This window comes from Phocoena sinus, chromosome 6, assembly GCF_008692025.1.
Source record: "Phocoena sinus isolate mPhoSin1 chromosome 6, mPhoSin1.pri, whole genome shotgun sequence".
Lineage (NCBI taxonomy): Eukaryota > Metazoa > Chordata > Mammalia > Artiodactyla > Phocoenidae > Phocoena > Phocoena sinus.
In genome coordinates, this window is record NC_045768.1 from 98,486,235 (window position 1) to 98,505,321 (window position 19,087).

The window sequence follows — 19,087 nt, forward strand, 5'->3', positions numbered from 1 at the left end:
AGAACAAAGCCACAGATAAAAACAAAAACAAAAAACTGCCCCCATTAGGATAACTCCACAAACCCACATTTTCTGGGGCCTCTTGATCACAAACAATTCTGTCCATGTGCCGTAAGACAGAATGACTACCCTATGATGAATCATTTTGTTTTGATTTTTGTTTCAGGAAAAATGATCACGATAATAGGAAAAGTAAACAAAAAAGTCAAAAGTACTTTAAGAGTACAACTCTTGTTTCAATACTCTGTGGGAAAGCATGTATGTACGTGTGTACGTGTGTGTGTTTTACAACTACATCTCCAGATGCTGATTGCAATTTAAGCTCATAGAGAACAATAATTTTCAACCTCCACCAGTTTCCCCTAAACCCACACATATTTTGGGTAGAATTGTTTGGCAGCTCTTAAAGGATCAAGAATGAGCCCATGGCCTAGAGACAGAACTTTCTTTGAGACTCCCTGCCTGCATGTGGAATGGGAGACAGGAAGGGAGAGGGGCATGGTCCAGCCTCCATCTGGGAAAAGCCAAACTCCCTGTGACAGTCCAGAGAGCTAGCTTCAGCCATTGCAAATCTGGTTATGCCTCTTGATACCTGAACCTCCTACTCCAGCTTCTCCGTGGAGGGAGCTCTGGGGTTGGACTGTATGCAACCATAGACATGGGAGTATGAGCAAAGACCTTGGGCTGTGTGATGTAGAGGAAAGAGCCTGGACTTCGGAGTACTGCCTTAGCCACTTCATACTTGTGTGACCTTGGCCAAGTTACTTAACTTCCTGATGCTCACAACCCTCGCTTGCACAATGGAGGTAGTTCTTCTCAGGGTCCTTGGGATAATTAGGAAGAACATATGTAAAGTGGTTGGCATATTGTCTGAGCACAATCAATGGTAATTATTAGTATTAATAGAGTTGATCTACTCAACAAACTTGTGTAGTTGAGAATATTGGAGTTCAGAGAAGTGAAATAACTCATCAATGTCATGCAGCCAGTTGATAAGAGCCAGAACTGGAACCTAGTGATTCTTTTTCTAAATAACTTTGCCTCCTAAGATCTGCAGCAGTAGGAGATATTAGAACTAAAACACACTGCTGCTACTCTCGAGGTCTCTGTAATTTAATGAAAGACAGATATATGAAAACAATCCACAAGGGTACTTAAGTAAGAAATGGAGAAATAAATGCTTGCATGTATGGTGTATTTGCTCAAATTCATAGAGTGGGAGAAAGTCTGTGCAGTTACCTAGACAATTGAAGAGAAGCACAACACTGTATTTGGCTCCTGCTTATAGGTAAGTGAAGCGGCTTATTTTTCTGTTTCAATTTTCTTGGGGTTTATAAAGCCTGTAACTGGAGAAGTCATTTTGCTTCACTTTCTATGTGACTTTGTTTACTTTTTTAAAAAATAAAGTATCTTCCCAGTAGATTCTCAAGATAGGTTGTATGGAATGTAACTGGGCTCCCCAGACACACACCATCTGTGCTCACCATGGAGAGGACCTGACTCCCATTGTCCCGTAGGTGACTAGGACTCTCCCACCAAGGGTAAGTTAGCAGACAGATGGGGCAAGCATCTCTTCTGTGTGCCAGTATGTCTCCCATAACACGATGCCTGGCACATTGTAGATGCTTAATAAATGTTGTTTCAACAAATTACACATGGATTGGGTTCCCTTGCATCCCTAGTTTACTTCCCTGCTGCAGCAAGAAAGACCAGCACAGGAAATGTTTCTCCATCATTTGTTCAGGTAAGACATGAAAAGCTCTTACCAGGGATGGCCATACTGAAAAATCACTCTCTCCAGCGTGGCTAGTTTCATCGGGACGCTGGAATCTCCTTTAAATGTTCCCAACTTCAAAGACCTCCTCCCAGCTTCATCAGCCAACATGACTTTACAGAATCCAGATGAAGTCCAGCCTTCTTCACAAACCTCCTCCGACCACGCAAGCTCTTACTTGTTTCCCTTTCCTGAGCAATTTGTATACTTAGCATGTAACTATGTGGCATCTCTTGTAGTATGCTTACACTCATCCCTGTGTGTGTGTATTCTCTGCACAAGCCATGTTAGTACCTTGAGAGCAGGGACTGTTGTCCTCTATCTTCTGGATCTTTTTGGGTCTTCACACAGGTACATGTGGTTTGTAATATGTGCTCCATAAGCTTGATTCAGGAGTCCTCTAGTTCTTGGAGGATATGGCTGCTAACATCTTAAACTAAGCATGTTGTAAGTGACCTTATTTCCATGTATGCTTTTGCTTTAAGGACACTTAGAGCCCAGCGTATAGTCTATGGCTAGCAGTTGCCCATGACTGCATCATTTTTATTTATATAACAGCAGCCTTGCTTCTTTTTAAATCTGCTACACTTATTTTTTTTTTCACATATTCTTCTCTCTCTTTCTCTCTTGTACATAAGCTTATACAAAGAGATTGTAAATGAAGAAATATGAAATGTAAACTTCTCCATTTGAAGGTGTCAGTGGTTAAAAATGACCTACCCACCTTAGGTTGGCCATTTGGCACTGAAATAAGAAACACAAGGCATAGTTGAAAAGATTATATCTCCAACAGTGGAAGTTCAGGTAACATGGTAGTTGAATCGGTCCCTTGTCATCCTTCTGGTTTCCCACAAGTTTTGTACATGGTACTGGGGTTGTTGAGGCTTAGAGTAGAAAAGAAGTTACAAATGAAGCTTGGTCTTTCTTTATTTGCTCATATCCTTACAATTTGCTTATATCCTTTTTATTGGCTTATATCCTTTATTTGCTTATATCAGCCTTTTAGCTCCTTGAGAGCAGCGCCCAGGTTGAGGGTTTAAGACCACCCACAAAGCTGTTCACATCTGTTTTCCCTGAGACCACACAGTGGGGGAAGAGGAACTCTTTAGTGGAAGAAATGAGTTACAAGGTTTGTTTTTCTCAATTTTCTTCCAGTCTTAGGAGCCCAAACAGGGGAAGCAAAGAGGTAATTGAACAAGGAAAAAAGAAAATGCAAAAGGGGAAACGATTTCATGACAATAGAATCCCAAAGAATCATAACTGACACTCTCATTTTATAGATGAGTAAAACTGAGGCTTAGAGTGGGGAGATAACTGACCTGATATCACAGAACAGGCTGGTAATCACCTCTTCTGAAGACTGAGGAGACTTTTCTAGCTCTATAGCTTCTCCTGCCTTAGAATTCCAGTTCAGAACAGACTCTTCATCCTGCTCTTGTATGTACAGCCCCTGGTCTTCAACCTCTCTGTTCACTTAAGGCCCAGACCCAACTCTCTGTTACCTTATCAAGGACACTATGACTGAATGCCTTCTTCTGTGCTGGAAGGCAGAATTTCTCCAAGAGTGATCCCTGAACCACCAGCGTCCAAATCCCTTGGGTGACACTCTTTTTTTTTTTTAACTTTTATTGGAGTATAGTTGATTCACAATGTTGTGTTAGTTTCAGTTATACAGCAAAGTGAATCAGTTATACATATACAAATATCCACTCTTTTTTAGATTCTTCCCATATTGGTCATTACAGAGTATTCAGTCGAGTTCCCTGTGCCATACAGTAGGTTTTTATTAGTTATCTATTTTATATATAGTAGTGTGTATATGTCAATCCCAATGTCCCAGTTTATCCCTTCCCCCATTACCCCCTGGTAACCGTAAGTTTGTTTTCTAATCTGTGATTCTATTTATGTTTTGTAAGTAAGTTCATTTGTACCTTTTTTTCTAGATTCCACATATAAGCAATATCATATGATATTTGTCTTTCTCTGAGTTACTTCACTTAGTATGACAAACACTAGGCCCATCCATGTTGCTGCATATGCCATTATTTTGCTCTTTGTTATGGCTGAGTAATATTCCATTGTATATATGTCCCACATCTTCTTTATCCATTCCTCTGATGATGGACATAGGTTGCTTCCATGTCCTGGCTATCATAAATAGTGCTGCAATGAACATTGGGGTACATGTATCTTTTCAAATTATGGTTTACTCTGGGTATATGCCCAGGAGTGGAATTGCTGAGTCATATGGTAGTTCTATTTTCAGTTTTTTTAAGGAACCTCCATACTGTTCTCCATAGCGGCTGTACCAATTTACATTCCCACCAACAGTGTAGGAACGTTCCCTTTTCTCCACACCCTCTCCAGCATTTATTGTTTGTAGGTTTTAACACTCATTTATGATAAAAACTCTCCAGAAAGCAGGCATAGAGGGAACCTACCTCAACATAATAAAGGCCATATACGACAAACCCACAGCAAACATCATTCTCAATGGTGAAAAACAGAAAGCATTTCCTCTAAGTTTGGGAACAAAACGAGGATGTCCACTCTTGCCCCTTTTATTCAACATAGTTTTGGAAGTCCTAGCCATGACAATCAGAGAAGAAAAAGAAATAAAAGGAATCCAAATCGGAAAGAAGAAGTAAAACTGTCACTGTTTGCAGATGACATGATACTATACATAGAAAATCCTAAAGATGCTACCAGAATACTACTAGAGATCATCCATGAATTTGGTGAAGTTGCAAGATACAAAATTAATACACAGAAATCTGTTGGATTCCTATACACTGAAAACGAAGGATCAGAAAGAGAAATTATGGAAACAATACCATTTACCTTCACATGAGAAAAAAACCCCAAAACCCTAGGAATAAACCTACTTAAGGAGGCAAAAGACCTGTACTCAGAAAACTATAAGGTACTGATGAAAGAAATCAAAGACAACACAAACAGAGGAGAGATATGCTGTATTCTTGGATTGGAAGAAGCAATATTGTGAAAATGACTATACTATCTAAAGCAATCTGTAGATTCAATGCAACCCCTATCAAATTACCAATGGCATTTTTCAAAGAATTAGAACAAAAAATTTTACAATTCATATGGAAACACAAATGACCTTGAATAGCTAAAGCAATCTTGAGAAAGAAAAACAGCTGGAGGTATCACACTTCCTGATTTCAGACTATACTACAAAGTTACAGTAATGAAGGCAGTATAGTACTGGCACAAAAACAGACTTATAGGTCAATGGAATAGGATAGAAACTCCAGAGATAAACTCACACACCTATGGTCACCTAATCTATGACAAAGGAGGCAAGGATATACAATGGAGAAAAGATAGTCTCTTCGATAAGTGGTGCTGGGAAAACTGGACAGCTATATGTAAAAGAATGAAATTAGAACACTCCCTAACACCATACACAGAAATAAACTCAAAATGGATTAAAGAGCTAAATGTGAGGATGGATACTATAAAACTCTTAGAGGAAAACATAGGCAAAACACTCTTTGACATAAACCACAGAAAGATCTTTTTTGACCCACCTCCTAGAGTAATGGAAATTAAAAACAAAAATAAAAAAGTGGGAGCTAATTAAACTTAAAGCTTTTGCACAGCAAAGGAAACCATAAACAAAACAAAAAGACAACCCTGAGAATGGGAGAAAATATTTGCAAATGAAGCAACTGACAAGGGATTACTCTCTAAAATATGCAAGCAGCTCATGCAGCTCAATATCAAAAAAACAAACAACCCAATCAGAAAATGGGAAGATCTAAACAGACATTTCTCCAAAGAAGACATACAGATGGCCAAAAATCACGTAAAAAAATGCTTAACACCACTAATTATTAGAGAAATGCAAATCAAAACTACAATAAGGTATCACCTCACACTAGTCAGAATGATCATCAAAAAATCTACCAAAAAACCTTGGGCAACTCTTAAAGCCTTCTGAGACCTACTGAGTCAGTTGCTGGAGGTGGGCCAGGAATTTGCATTTTAACAGGAGCCCTAGGGATGGCTGGGCACATTAAATCTCAGAACTGCAGGCCAAGAGGAAGTGCCAGTGACAGCCAGCTACGTGCCTTCCTCTCCCTTCTCCCAGCAGCCCAGTGGCCCTTTCAGCAGCAGATGGGGAAGGACTGTCAAGACAGGGACTCCGCTTAGCACCAGAGGGATTTTGCAAATAAAACTTTCTATACAACCCTATGTTGTATGGAAACAACAGTTTCATCTCTTTAGGGTTGGTTTTAACCAAGCTCAGTTTGTCTGTGAGCTAACAAAACTGTTATTCCTCTTTCCCTCATCTCTGCCCTCCCCTCCTCCTCCCCCAACCTCAAGACTCCCTTTTACACATTTCTAACTTTATACGACTTTGGGCCCTTGTTTACCTTCCTCTTAATGACCACTCAAAAGGCCAGGGGCCTTCGCATTTCCTCCCACAGGTAATACAAAAACAGCCACAACAGTGACAATAGGATGGTGATGCCCCAACACTGGCTCCAATGAAGCCTTGCAGTGTCAACTAGGTCACACCTATTTTCACTTACCCAACTTGCTTCAGATGATGATGTCAGATTTTTTTCCTCCTTTCTTCAAATCAATTATCCTCACTGAGAGGGTGTCCATGACAAGGTCTGGCCTGTTGATGGTACATGCATGTCTAGCTCAATGATACGGCAGCCCCACACCTGCCCATGTAGGTGTGGTCTGTAAGTGGCAGCTTCTGTGGGAGATAACAAAGAAGAGATGAGCACAATGGAGAGAGAAATGATGTGTAGAAGAGAGAAGCCTCAGTTTCCCTTGTGAGGCTAATTAGATGATGTGAGAGAGGAAGAACTCTTGTGAGGGGGGAGATAGGTGCACAGTGAGTTTGAGAGCCAAGGGCCCCTGTTTCCCTTGGACATTGTCTGGTGAAGGATGGAGAGGTTTGTTTTGTTGTGATTAAGGAAGGAGATCAGCTCAGTGCTGGCTGCAGGGGACAGATTACCCAGTGATGGCACCGGAGCTATTTTGTTCTCAGACACAGATGTAATGATCTCTCTAATAGCGACCTTGATAAGCCCATGTAAAAGTTGTTTGGGTTTTTCCGTAAGATGTTATGAAAAACCTGAACAAAGTTTTTGGCCAACCCAATAGATAAGTACATATTGGGCAAGGCCTCTTTATCAGGTGGGTTGAAGTATTCAGCCTACACAGGTAGATATATGCATGGAAGCATTTTTTAAAAATTAATTTATGTTTGGTTGCATTGGGTCTTCTTTGCTACACGGTGTGTGGGCTTCTCACTGTGGTGGCTTCTAGTTGTGGCACGTGGGCTCAGTAGTTGTGGCACACAGGATTAGCTGCTCCGCGGCATGTGGGATCTTCCTGGACCAGGGCTCGAACCTGTGTCCCTTGCATTGGTAGGTGGATTCTTAACCACTGCGCCAACAGGGAAGCCCTGCTTGGAAACATTTATGCATGCCTGTGTGCACACCTATGTAAGTACACACATATACCCCACACACGTTGGCACAAGAACACACACACTTACATTTTCACACAAACATATGCGCATACATAGATTTAAATACATACATGTACAACTGTCCACATATGTGCATGTGCCTCCATGCAGTCATGCTAAAACTTGGTCATCTAGATCAGTCCCATACACAGCTGTGCATAGGTACATATACAAATAAGAATAAAACAGAAAATGTGCCTATGATATGGTGGCCATGTGACTTGTTGGAGGCCACAGTGAGCCAAGGATGTGGCTGTAAGTAACAGGAGGGCAGTGGTCAAGCCTTCTGGTCCTCAGAGCACTCAAGTGCTGGGTACAGAGTGGGTACAAACTATGGTCTTATGAATTGATGGACGCCATGGCTTACCTTGCTGACTTCTGCCTTGACTCGATTATGACAACCATGGAAAAACTTTCTCCCCTTCTGTCCTTTTGTGTGAGTGCTTGGAGTGTCTTGGCGCTTTCTCCTTGGCTGAGATTGTGCTTATGAAGCCCCTCCTTTATCACCTGACTCTCCACTCCCAGAACCCCACCTCACAATCAAGTGAAAACCTTATTTCCATTTCTTTTCAAAAGAAAAAGACAAATCCACACCAGTCCACGTAATCTGGGCTTCTTTGGAAAATAGAGCATGGCCCTGGCACAGGGGAGGCCAAATATGCCATCTGTGAGCTCCTGAGGTTTGGGGGTGATGCCCAGGGCTCTCTGTGACACACCTGGTATCTCAGAAAGACCTTGCTGAAGGGGGTCCTTGTCTCCCTCACAGCAGGAAGGAAGCCTGAGGTGTCATGATAGGTGCTAGGCAATGATTGCTGACATACCTATGGTTTATTAACAAAGGTTATATCATCATCATCATCATCATCATTAAATAGCACCGTTAAAAAGAGTGAACATTCCTGGTCAAGCTGTACTTGGTCAAGTTGAAGCAAAATAAAATAGCACATATGTTCTCTGGGTCACTGGAGGAAGGTAGCTCCAGCCCCCCACGCTTTAAATGTTAGCATCACCACTTAAGCAGCAAGAGACCTGGAGTCCCAGATTCAGGAGCCTAGAAAGAGTTCCCTCTCCCTGGGGAGTTCTTGATTTAATGAACTTCGTCTTCAGTCTTCATCTCCTTTGCACTTGTTACGGATTCCAGCATATACTACTTAGTGTTTGAACAGGAAAGAGAAGGAATTGGGATGTTAATTTTGAACTTTTAATTACATCCTTTTGCTTTTTCTCCTCCAAGAGCTTTCTCTGCTTTTTTCTTCTCTTATTTGTTCTCCTTTCTCTTTCACTACATCCCAAAGACCGAGGGGATAACTAGAGAGCTTTTGCCTCTGCAGACACACCCTAAAGACTTAAGAGTTCCTAAGACTATTTATTGCCTCCCATTTCATTGATCCCTCTCTTCAGCATAAACCACCTTTCAGCCCATCTTCTGAAGAGTCAGTGTAAGCTTGTGACATCAGAGACTCTAAGCTTTTAGTTCCAGGGGTGACTGTACTGATGGTTTTAAGAGAACTAATTTCTAGATCCTCAACTTCCATAGTTTTCTGGTATCAGGTAGGTTCTCTCTGTTCCCCCTACCCACTGCCCCTTTCAGAAAAGCCCTTTTCCTATTTTACAAAACCAAGGTGTGCATCCTTCCCCAATTTTACTCTGGTTCCTTGTTCTATGGTATAAACACCACCTGGAAGCCAGACCTCCTTTACTAATGAAAGCCCTAGAAACTCATGGGACAGCTTCCTCTTCTTACTGATTTTATCCATTTTTGTGATAAGGATGAAGCGTGGTGATAGAAATGGAGTATGTTAGCCCCTTTGGGGAGGGTGGAGACAATGGGAGTGATGGCAGTTCTGTTTAATGACCTCACCACTCCCAAGCCTGACTTTTGTCAAATAATGCTCTGCTGTTGTGGGCGAAAATGGTGAGAGCAAAGCAGAGAGAAAATTGGTAAGAAATATTGAATGCTAAAAATGTCTCTTTTTTCACAAATTTAATCACAAGCAATTACGTTCAGCTATTCTCAGTACTCTCCTTGGGAAGTGTCATTATCTGGAAAGAAAAGCACCTTGGAATAGCTGAAACAGTAGAGGCTAGTGACACGGATTTTATTAAATGTAATGGGAATGTTTTCCAGGGCTACCAAATGATAGAACCTGTGGAAAAAGCTTCACCTGCTTTCTCTTAAATTCAGTGTATGTCAGTCAGTAAGTTAGTTAAAATCTATTTTATCAAATTGTATCATGAAATATTTATTCCATTTAGTCATTTCTCAATTTATTTTTTTCTTATGGAAATGCTTACCATTTTCTATCTCTGATTAATAAAATAAAATGATATTCTAGCTGCCACACCATTTTGTTGTTACCAGTGTATATGTTTCCATTTCATGAACTATATGGGAAAAGTCTTGATCACATCTCACGATATTAATGGCATTATTTCTAAAGTTATATACATAATTCTTATTTAATGATTTTCAAAAGCTGAAAGACAGATTCAATGCATGCAAACACACACATTTACCAAAGGACTGTGAGGAGTTTTATTCTTCTTGCTTCATAAATAACACATGTTTTTGGCTACAAATTACACGGCATTATTTCAAACTAAGTAGTGAGGAATAGCATGTAGCTTTATTATTGTGTTCATAAATTATAAAAATAGACTATATTAGTTTTATATCAGTTTAATCTTGATTTGACTACTTTTAGTAATCTATCTTTTAAAAAACCCTCAAATTCCACTATGTATTACTCAGTGATTTTTAATAATATTCCTGAAATGTGTATTAATCTATTTGTTTGAATTGAAAAATGAAGTCAGACATTTTATGACAGAAAGTGAGTCTGATTGTGCTGATGGTTTGACGGTGATGACTGCCATTTCCAATTAGGTTATGAGGCAGACATTTCCCCCTAAACTGAGTAAGCAAAATCTAAACTTAAAGATGTGATGAGATAAAAGCAGTTTATAGAAAAATATTGTATTGTCAGAGATGTATTGAAATTAGCAACGTTTTTAATTTTTCCAATTCTACCTGAGTATATCATGCTAAACAATAGGTCTGTTAGTGGGAAAAAAATAATGGGTACAATTACTGGTCATTTAATAAATTTTGGCAGTCTTTTTGGTATTCTTCCCAGAAACTGAGAAAGTGAATGATTCTCATAAATTAAGAAATAAAAAGTAAATGAATAAAAATTCACACACACACACACACACACACACACCCCTATTCCTTTTCAGGCTAGGTAGTTTCCAATTCTTTGCTTTCAGCAAAAGTGCAGAAGAGCCTAATCAAACTGCTGTAAACAGTGTCAGTCAACTGATCACTACAAAAGTAATTTTTTAATAATAGATCATCAAGTGATTTTTAGCCTATAAGAATTAAAAAAAAAAAAAACAGTTTGATGTTCTCCTAACAATCTCACCTCTTTCAAGTGAATAAATCTTCTAGCTCTAACATTTATGAAAATGTAAGGCACAAATAGAAAATGTGAAACATGGAAAGAAATCTTTTAGTATGTGAGCCCTGATGGGTGTGAAAGGACTGTCTCAGCTCTGACAACCTGTGAAGGTCATTCTGCATCTGATGTCACTGTGAGAAGCCTCAATTCACTTCTCATGGCCTGTGCTTCAACTTTCTTGGTCCCCATCTCCCACCCCGCCCCCTACTCCTGAGCACTGGGTCAGCATGAACGCCTGGTCCTTCAGCAGCAAAACACTCTGTATACTAAACCTCTTATCTGTATCCTCCCTTTGCTTTCTCTTCTGGACTAAAACATGGCCCCCTCCAGAGGACAGTGCTTTTCTAGAACTCTCTGGAGTGGTGGCTCTTGGTTCACCCTCATCGCTTACACTGTTGAGCTTGGAGGTGAGTTGGAGTCTCCTGCTCCTCCTTAATTGTTTCTTCCAGTCTGCTGTCCCCCGTCTTCCTTTTAAACACGCGGCATTGACTCATAGTCTTCAGACTATGCCACCCACGATTCTCATTACCTTCTGATCCCAGGGTTCTGCCCTTTATTTTTCAGTGAGTTTAGCTCCTGGCTCACCGTCCTTCTCTCCAGTTCTAGTTCTGTCTGATGCCTGGTGATTTCCATGTATATGTGGGACATATATATGGAAACATAGATAATCCTTTAATTCTTGACCTTCTAGTTCTTTGAATTCCTTTCCTCCAATGATTGTATCCTCTGTTCTACTTTACACTTCAACCCATGGCCATACCCTGCCCTATTCTTTCTAATATAGCCCACTTTCTGACCTCACCTTTTATTTTTCCAGCTCATTCCCTCTGACTTCAACAAACTCTTGATGCTACCCGATATACTTAACTTAAAACACATTATTATATACTAGGAAGCGCAGGGCTGGAGGGATGGCAGGATGTCCCAGCCCACAGCCCTGAGTGGTCACTATAGTGTCTAGTATTCAGTACAAAAATAAGAGATTCATAGGCTCTACCTCAAAATTGCTGAATCATAATTTTTGGGGGTACAGGTACAGAAATCAGTTGTTTAAGTTTCTCTTATGGTTCTGATGCCGCTGGTGGGGAGGCCAGCTTTGAAACGTTTGTCTGCAGAGTCACAGCAGCAGTGCAAACTTTATGTATCATGCAGATGAGTTCTGAACTAAACTTGTTGACATTTGTGTCTCTGAGTTACCCAGTGCTGACTGCGTGTAATTGTGTAAGTAAACAATGTACCTTACTACTTCTATGAACACATAACAAAAGTTATTATGGAAAAAAATACATTATTATAATTCTTATAACCATCCTCACATACATTTGCAACTGTCTTCCCCCTCATATTAATGCCCTTTTAGGAGAATCAAGACCCTAAACAAACTCATTGTTACTTCTGCACCTAAACCCATGCAGCCAACCCTAAAGTGAAAAACAACATACATGCTGATACTTACGGTCAATTTATGGCCACAAACCTTAAGCTGAACCACAAGGCTCCCTGACATTCATATTATGTTTTACATAATTTTTTACAACACTGCTTCCACTTCACTGATAAAACTGAAGCAATCAGAAGGGAATGTCCATGTGCTCCCATCACATCGACACACCTATCAGCATCTACACCCACAAACCTTGTCTTCCCAAGTGTTTAATGAAAAAGAACTGTTCGTGTTTCTCTCTAAGGGCACTTGTGCAACAAACTTCATCCCAGTCGTCTACTGAAATATATTGTGTTGGTAATTCTCTCCTTTGTCTCTTGTGTCATCCATACTCCCCTCTCGAATGGGTTATTACCATCATCATACCATAAGGTACCTATTTCTCCAAACTTAAAAAAATCTTTTGATCTCCCTGCCTCTCTGCTCCCCCCTTATATCAAAACTCCTAGAAATATTTGTTTCTACCCACTATCTTCAATTCTTGTACTTCTGTTTTCCTTAATCCTATGCCTAGCAAGATTTTGCCCTCAACTACTCCACAAAATGACTCTTGTTTGTTTAAGGTCACAGTGACTTCAATGTTGCTAAATACATGTTCTGAATTTGCAAATTTACCTACTTGATAAAATGTATTTATAACCCCCAAATCCATGTTCATTGCACACTTGCAGTCATTCACAGACAATGCACTGAGCAGTGAAAAAAAAATATTTTTTAACATCTTTATTGGAGTATAATTGCTTTACAATGATGTGTTAGTTTCTGCTTTATAACAAAGTGAATCAGCTATACATACACATATATCCCCATATCCCTTCCCTCTTGCATCTCCCTCCCACCCTCCCTATCCCACCCCTCTAGGTGGTAACAAAGTGCTGAGCTGATCTCCCTGTGCTATGCAGCTGCTTCCTACTAGCTATCTATTTTACATTTGGTAGTATATATAAGTCCATGCCACTCTCTCATGTCATCCCAGCTTAACCTTCCCCCACCCTATGTCCTCTGGTCTGCGTCGTTATTCCTGTCCTGCACCCTAGGTTCTACAGAACCTATTTTTTTTTAGATTCCATATATACGTGTTAGCATATGGTACATTTTTTCTCTTTCTGAATTGCTTCACTCTGTATGACAGACTCTGGGTCCATCCACCTTACTACAAACAACTCAATTTCGTTTCTTTTTATGGCTGAGCAATATTCCATTGTATATATGTGCCACATCTTCCTTATCCATTCATCTGTTGATGGACATGTAGGTTGCTTCCATGTCTTGGCTATTATAGATAGAGCTGCACTGAACATTATGGTACATGACTCTTTTTGAATTATGGTTTTCTCAGGATATACCCCCAGTAGTGTGATTGCTGGGTCATATGTTAGTTATATTTTTAGATTTTTAAGGAACCTCCGTACTGTTCTCCATAGTGGCTGTATCAATTTACACTCCCACCAACAGTGTAAAAGGGTTCCTTTTTCTCTACACCCTCTCCAGCATTTACTGTTTGTAGATTTTTTGATGATGACCATTCTGATTGGTGTGAGGTAGTACCTCATTGTAGTTTTGATTTGCATTTCTCTAATGATTAGTGATGTTGAGCATCCTTTCATGTGTTTGTTGGCAATCTGTATATCTTCTTTGGAGAAATGTCTATTTAGTTCTTTTACCCATTTTTGGTTTTTCTTCTTCATCACTTTAAATATGTCCTACCACTCCCTTCTGGCCTGCAGAGTTTCTGCAGAAGGATCACCTGTTAACCTTATGGGGATTCCCTTGTGTGTTATTTGCTGTTTTTCCCTTGCTGCTTTTAATATGTTTTCTTTATATTTAATTTTTGATAGTTTGATTAATATGTGTCTTGTTGTGTTTCTTCTTGGATTTATCCTGTATGGGACTCTCTGTGCTTCTGGACTTGATTAACTATTTCCTTTCCCATATTAGGGAAGTTTTCAACTATAATCTCTTCAAATATTTTCTCAGTCCCTTTCTTTTTCTCTTCTTCTGGGACCCCTATAATTCGAATGTTGGTGCATTTAATGTTGTCCCAGAGGTCTCTGAGACTGTCCTCAATTCTTTTCATTCTTTTTCTTTATTCTGCTCTGCAGTAGTTATTTCCACTATTTTATCTTCCAGGTCACTTATCCGTTCTTCTGCCTCAGTTATTCTGCTATTGATCCCTTCTAGAGTATTTTTTAATTTCATTTATTGTGTTGTTCATCGTTGCTTGTTCCCTCTTTAGTTCTTCTAGGCCCTTGTTAAATGTTTCTTGCATTTTCTCTATTGTATTTCCAAGATTTTGGATCACCTTTACTATCTTTTACCCAGTTTTGGATTGGGTTGTTTGCTTTTTTGATATTGAGCTGCATGAGCTGCTTGTAAATTTTGGAGATTAATCCTTTGTCAGTTGCTTCATTTGCAAATATTTTCTCCCATTCTGAGGGTTGTCTTTTCATCTTGTTTATGGTTTCCTTCACTGTGCAAAAGCTTTTAAGTTTAATTAGGTCCCATTTGTTTATTTTTGTTTTTATTTCCATTTCTCTAAGAGGTGGGTCAAAAAGAATCTTGCTGTGATTTATCTCATAGATTGTTCTACCTATATTTTCCTCTAAGGGTTTTACAGTGTCTGGCTTTACATTTAGGTCTTTAATCCATTTTGAGTTTATTTTTGTGTATGGTGTTAGGGAGTGTTCTAATTTCATCCTTTTACATGTAGGTGTCCAGTTTTCCCAGCACCACTTATTGAAGAGGCTGTCTTTTCTCCATTGTATATTCTTCCCTCCTTTATCAAAAATAAGATGGCCATATGTGCGTGGGCTTGTCTCTGGGCTTTCTATCCTGTTCCATTCATCTATATTTCTGTTTTTGTGCCAGTACCATACTGTCTTGATTACTGTAGCTTTGTAATATAGTCTGAAGTCAGGGAGCCTGATTCCTCCAGTTCCGTTTTTCTTTCTCAAGATTGCTTTGGCTATTTGGGGTATTTTGTGTTTCCATAAAAGTTGTAAAATTTTTGTTCTAGTTGTGTGAAAAATGTCAATGGTAGTTTGATAGGGATTGCATTGAATCTGTAGATTGCTTTGGGTAGTATAGTCATTTTCACAATGTTGATTCTTCCAATCAAAAATATGGAATGGTTCAAGAATTTGCATATCATCATTGTGCAGGGGCCATGCTAATCTTCTCTGTATCATTCCAATTTTAGTATATTTGCTGCTGAAGCAAGCACTGAGCCGTGAAAAATTTGAGTCACTGGCTGTGCACGTTCCCAGCTGAGGTTGAGCAAGGCAACTCACTTTCTTCTTGTTTCACCTCTCATACTGTAAATAAGTGTCCTTTTGTGGTCTATTTTGTGCCATGTTTTTTCCTTTTCTTGGTGTGGTTGGTGGTTTCACTGTTGAAAATGGAATTATCCCTTTATTTTCTGGCACTGCATATTGCTCTGGAGGCAGCTGTCAGAAGGCAGCCTAGATTTTCTTCCTTCATTTAAAGAAATTTAGCTTTAAAAATATCTTGGAATAATTTTTGTCTGCAATTTTTGGGTTCTTTATTTCAGGAATACTTTTCATCCATATGTTGTATCATTTCTGCCTGCCCTTGATATCTATTACTTTATCTGTACTCATTTTATTTTTCCCTTTCCTTCCCTTTGCATTCTCTCTGGAAGGACTTTCATTTCAAGACTTTAAATTTTCAGCCATGTCTATTCTGTTTGGGCTGTTCTAATTATTTGTTCTGTAATGATACGGTTTGGGTGCTCTGTTGCCATAGTTCTGCAATCCCTCTTTTAATCTCATTCTGTTCTTTTGACATTTTGTCTTTAATACCTTTGTAGAAAATAGAATTCATGTTATTATCAAGTCATTCCATAGCCTGAAGCCCTTGCAGGGAATTTTCTTCTGTTCTTGGGTTATGTTTTCTGTCACCTGAATTATTTTTCTGTACTCTGTAGCCACACTTCCTTTATTGGTCTTTGAGTGATAGATTTCCACAGTCACCATGACATGCCCACTTTGTCCCCTTGCTCACGCTAAGTGTGAGCAACTTTGACTGCCATGGGGAGGTCTAGGTAAATTCCTCTTAACATTTTTCCCATCTTATTGAGACATTTTTGGCTTCCACTGTGAGCCAAATTTGAGAGGTATCATGTTCTTACTGCTTTTCAGTACCCTGGTGGCTCAGTCTGTCAAAAAGCTCAGCCAGAGTGGGTGAAGTTTTGCTGGAAAACTAGAGGTCAAGTCTTTCTTTTATTTTTTTAATTTAAATTAATTAATTAATTTATTTTTTGGCTGTGCGGGGTCTTCATTTGTGTGCGAGGGCTTCTTCTAGTTGCAGCAAGCAGGGGCCACTCTTCATTGCAGTGTGCGGGCCTCTCACTATTGTGGCCTCTCACTATCGTGGCCTCTCTTGTTGCGGAGCACAGGCTCCAGACGCGCAGACTCAGTAGTTGTGGCTCATGGGCCTAGTTGCTCTGTGGCATGTGGGATCTTCCCAGACCAGGGCTCGAACCCATGTCCCCTGTATTGGCAGGCAGATTCTCAACCACTGCGCTGCCATGGAAGCCCCAAGTCTTTCTTCTGAGATCAAAAAGGATACCCTATGTTAGAGAACACCACATATGATCAAGGGCATACCCTACTCTTGTGGGGAAATACCCTGTGTTTTCAATCATTCTCCTGCTTTAGACTGGAATTCTGAAAAATGGTGAATCCAAGTACTTTTCTTTTCTTTTAAACATTATTTATTTATTTATTTTTGGCTGTTTAGGGTCTTGGTTGAGGCATGAGGGATCTTTCATTGCAGCATGCGGGCTTTTCATTGTCGTGTGTGGGCTTCTCTCTAGTTGTGGTGTGTGGGCTCCAGAGCACGTGGGCTCAGTAGTTCTGGCATACAGGCTCAGTAATTGCCGCATGTAGGCTAAGTTGCTCCATGGCATGTGGGATCTTAGTTCCCTGACCAGGGATCAAACCCACGTCCTCTGCATTGGAAGGTGGATTCTTAATCATTGGACCACCAGGGCAGTCCCATCCAAGTATTTTTTCTGCCTCTGTTGAGATGGCATAATTGTTAGGATTAACTTGCCCTGATTTCCTTATGTAAACCATGTAGCTAATAACATCATAGGGTTTTTATGAGTCTTAAATAGAATGTTGCATATAATGGCTTATCAACATGCTACAGATACCCAGCATATGTTAGATGTGATTATTTTATTGCAGTGAAGATTCTCTTCTGAGGGCCTCTCTTTACTTTTGCCCTGGGCTGCATACTCACCCACTCACTCTTTAATTCCACTTCTTCCCAAATGAGGTTGCATTCTTGGGATTTTACAAACTTACTATATTTGCCTCATATCACTTTATTGAGGGTATGTATGGAGGAGGATGAGGTATATAGTATGAGCACAATGAATTATTTCCTTTATTGATTTCCTTGGAAACTACTTTTAAAAGTGTATGACATGAGGTCATATCCTATTTATTTCGGGTTGCTGATGGTGATAATTTTGTTGCTGATGTTAGTGTCAGTAGGTTATAGGGTGGGATATTGTTTAACTTCCTCCATTCATCATGTCTATCTAGAAGTTCAAACAGGATTAGAGACATAGGGGAGAGAGGCAGGCCCTCGAGCAGGTGTCTGAGTGAGGGAAGGAGCAGAGGTAGAAATGGGTAAGAGGAGGTGGTGAAGGGCAGAGGCTGGTTAGCAATGAAGGGAATACTGGGTGATGAGCCCTGGTAGGTAGGAGACTTAAGGATGGTTGGGGATTTTGGAGCCCAGGAGGAAGAACTGAAATTAGTGGTGGATCTAAGCTACTGATCTTCTATAAGACCTGGCTCTCCTGCCAGGTCACCTGTTGACATGATGTCTTTCCCAAGTGAACCTTTAGGCTGCCACAGCCACATGACCCAAAGGTTCTGACTGGGGTAGACATGCACCTCTTGCTCTTTAGTAAAACAGAGACCACCAGGCAGGAAGGCAGATGCAGAAGATACCAAAGTTCTGTCTGCTGGGGATAGACATGGCTGAGAGTTCACCTGGTCCTATTAGTCTTAAGTTTTATCTACCTCTGAAATTTGGGGACCAAACAGCTCTAGGAGCCACTTCTAATGATATACTCATAACCTGGGGCTCTAACATTGGTTTGGGCATCAGACAGAAAGACAATTAATTCCTGACTCCATTAGTACCATGACTTTGTTCACTAAGTCGAGTTAACTTTGCTCTTGAATGGAGAGCTTCCAAAGTCATTGCTGATCCATGTGTATACAGAGCCTGTGCTGAAGCCTCACACAATAGATGCTCCTTAATTAAATGAAGAAAAGATATATCAGTTTTACAGCACTCCAGAAGTTGGAGAATATCATTTGGGTCCCTTCCCTCCCTCCCTCCCTATTGCCCTCTCTAATTCAGCACCAACTTCTTCTCAAGGAGCTCGAATCTGCCAGTGGAATGAGGAATCATCTAGCAAGCAGGTTATTTTAAATCTTTAATAGACATATTACCTTACATTATGGCTTCATCATCCACCCCTCAGTGTGAGCACCAATAGAACATCCATCACAATTAGTGTAACATCCCGAACACATAAAAAAGATGAAAATGTGCAGCTAAGTTGGGTGTAAGGGAGTCCAGACTCTCTGACTGGCTTTCTGTTAGACTGTGGGCACACAACCAGGCCTGGATGTGGCTTTCCCACGGACCAAAAAGGGGAGTAGGGTGTGCTCTTAGCCCAGAGTGCTGTTCTTCTTCATCCTTCTCCAGAAAGACAGAGCCTTCCAGCACTGAGCTGAAGCTGTAGCTGTAGCTGTCATTTATAAAGTTCTAGTCTCACTTCTATTACTGGCCAACCTGAGGCCAATGGCCAAAACTTGGAGTCCCATGTCCAGAACAAT

General features: G+C 40.2%; 1 non-coding gene across 1 annotated transcript; it reads right to left on the reverse strand.

The window, feature by feature from the left end:
• Positions 1-15,316: 15,316 nt before the first annotated feature.
• Positions 15,317-15,419, reverse strand: LOC116756215. The gene has a single exon (XR_004350584.1). It is a non-coding gene; the product is annotated as a U6 spliceosomal RNA (small nuclear RNA).
• Positions 15,420-19,087: the final 3,668 nt, after the last annotated feature.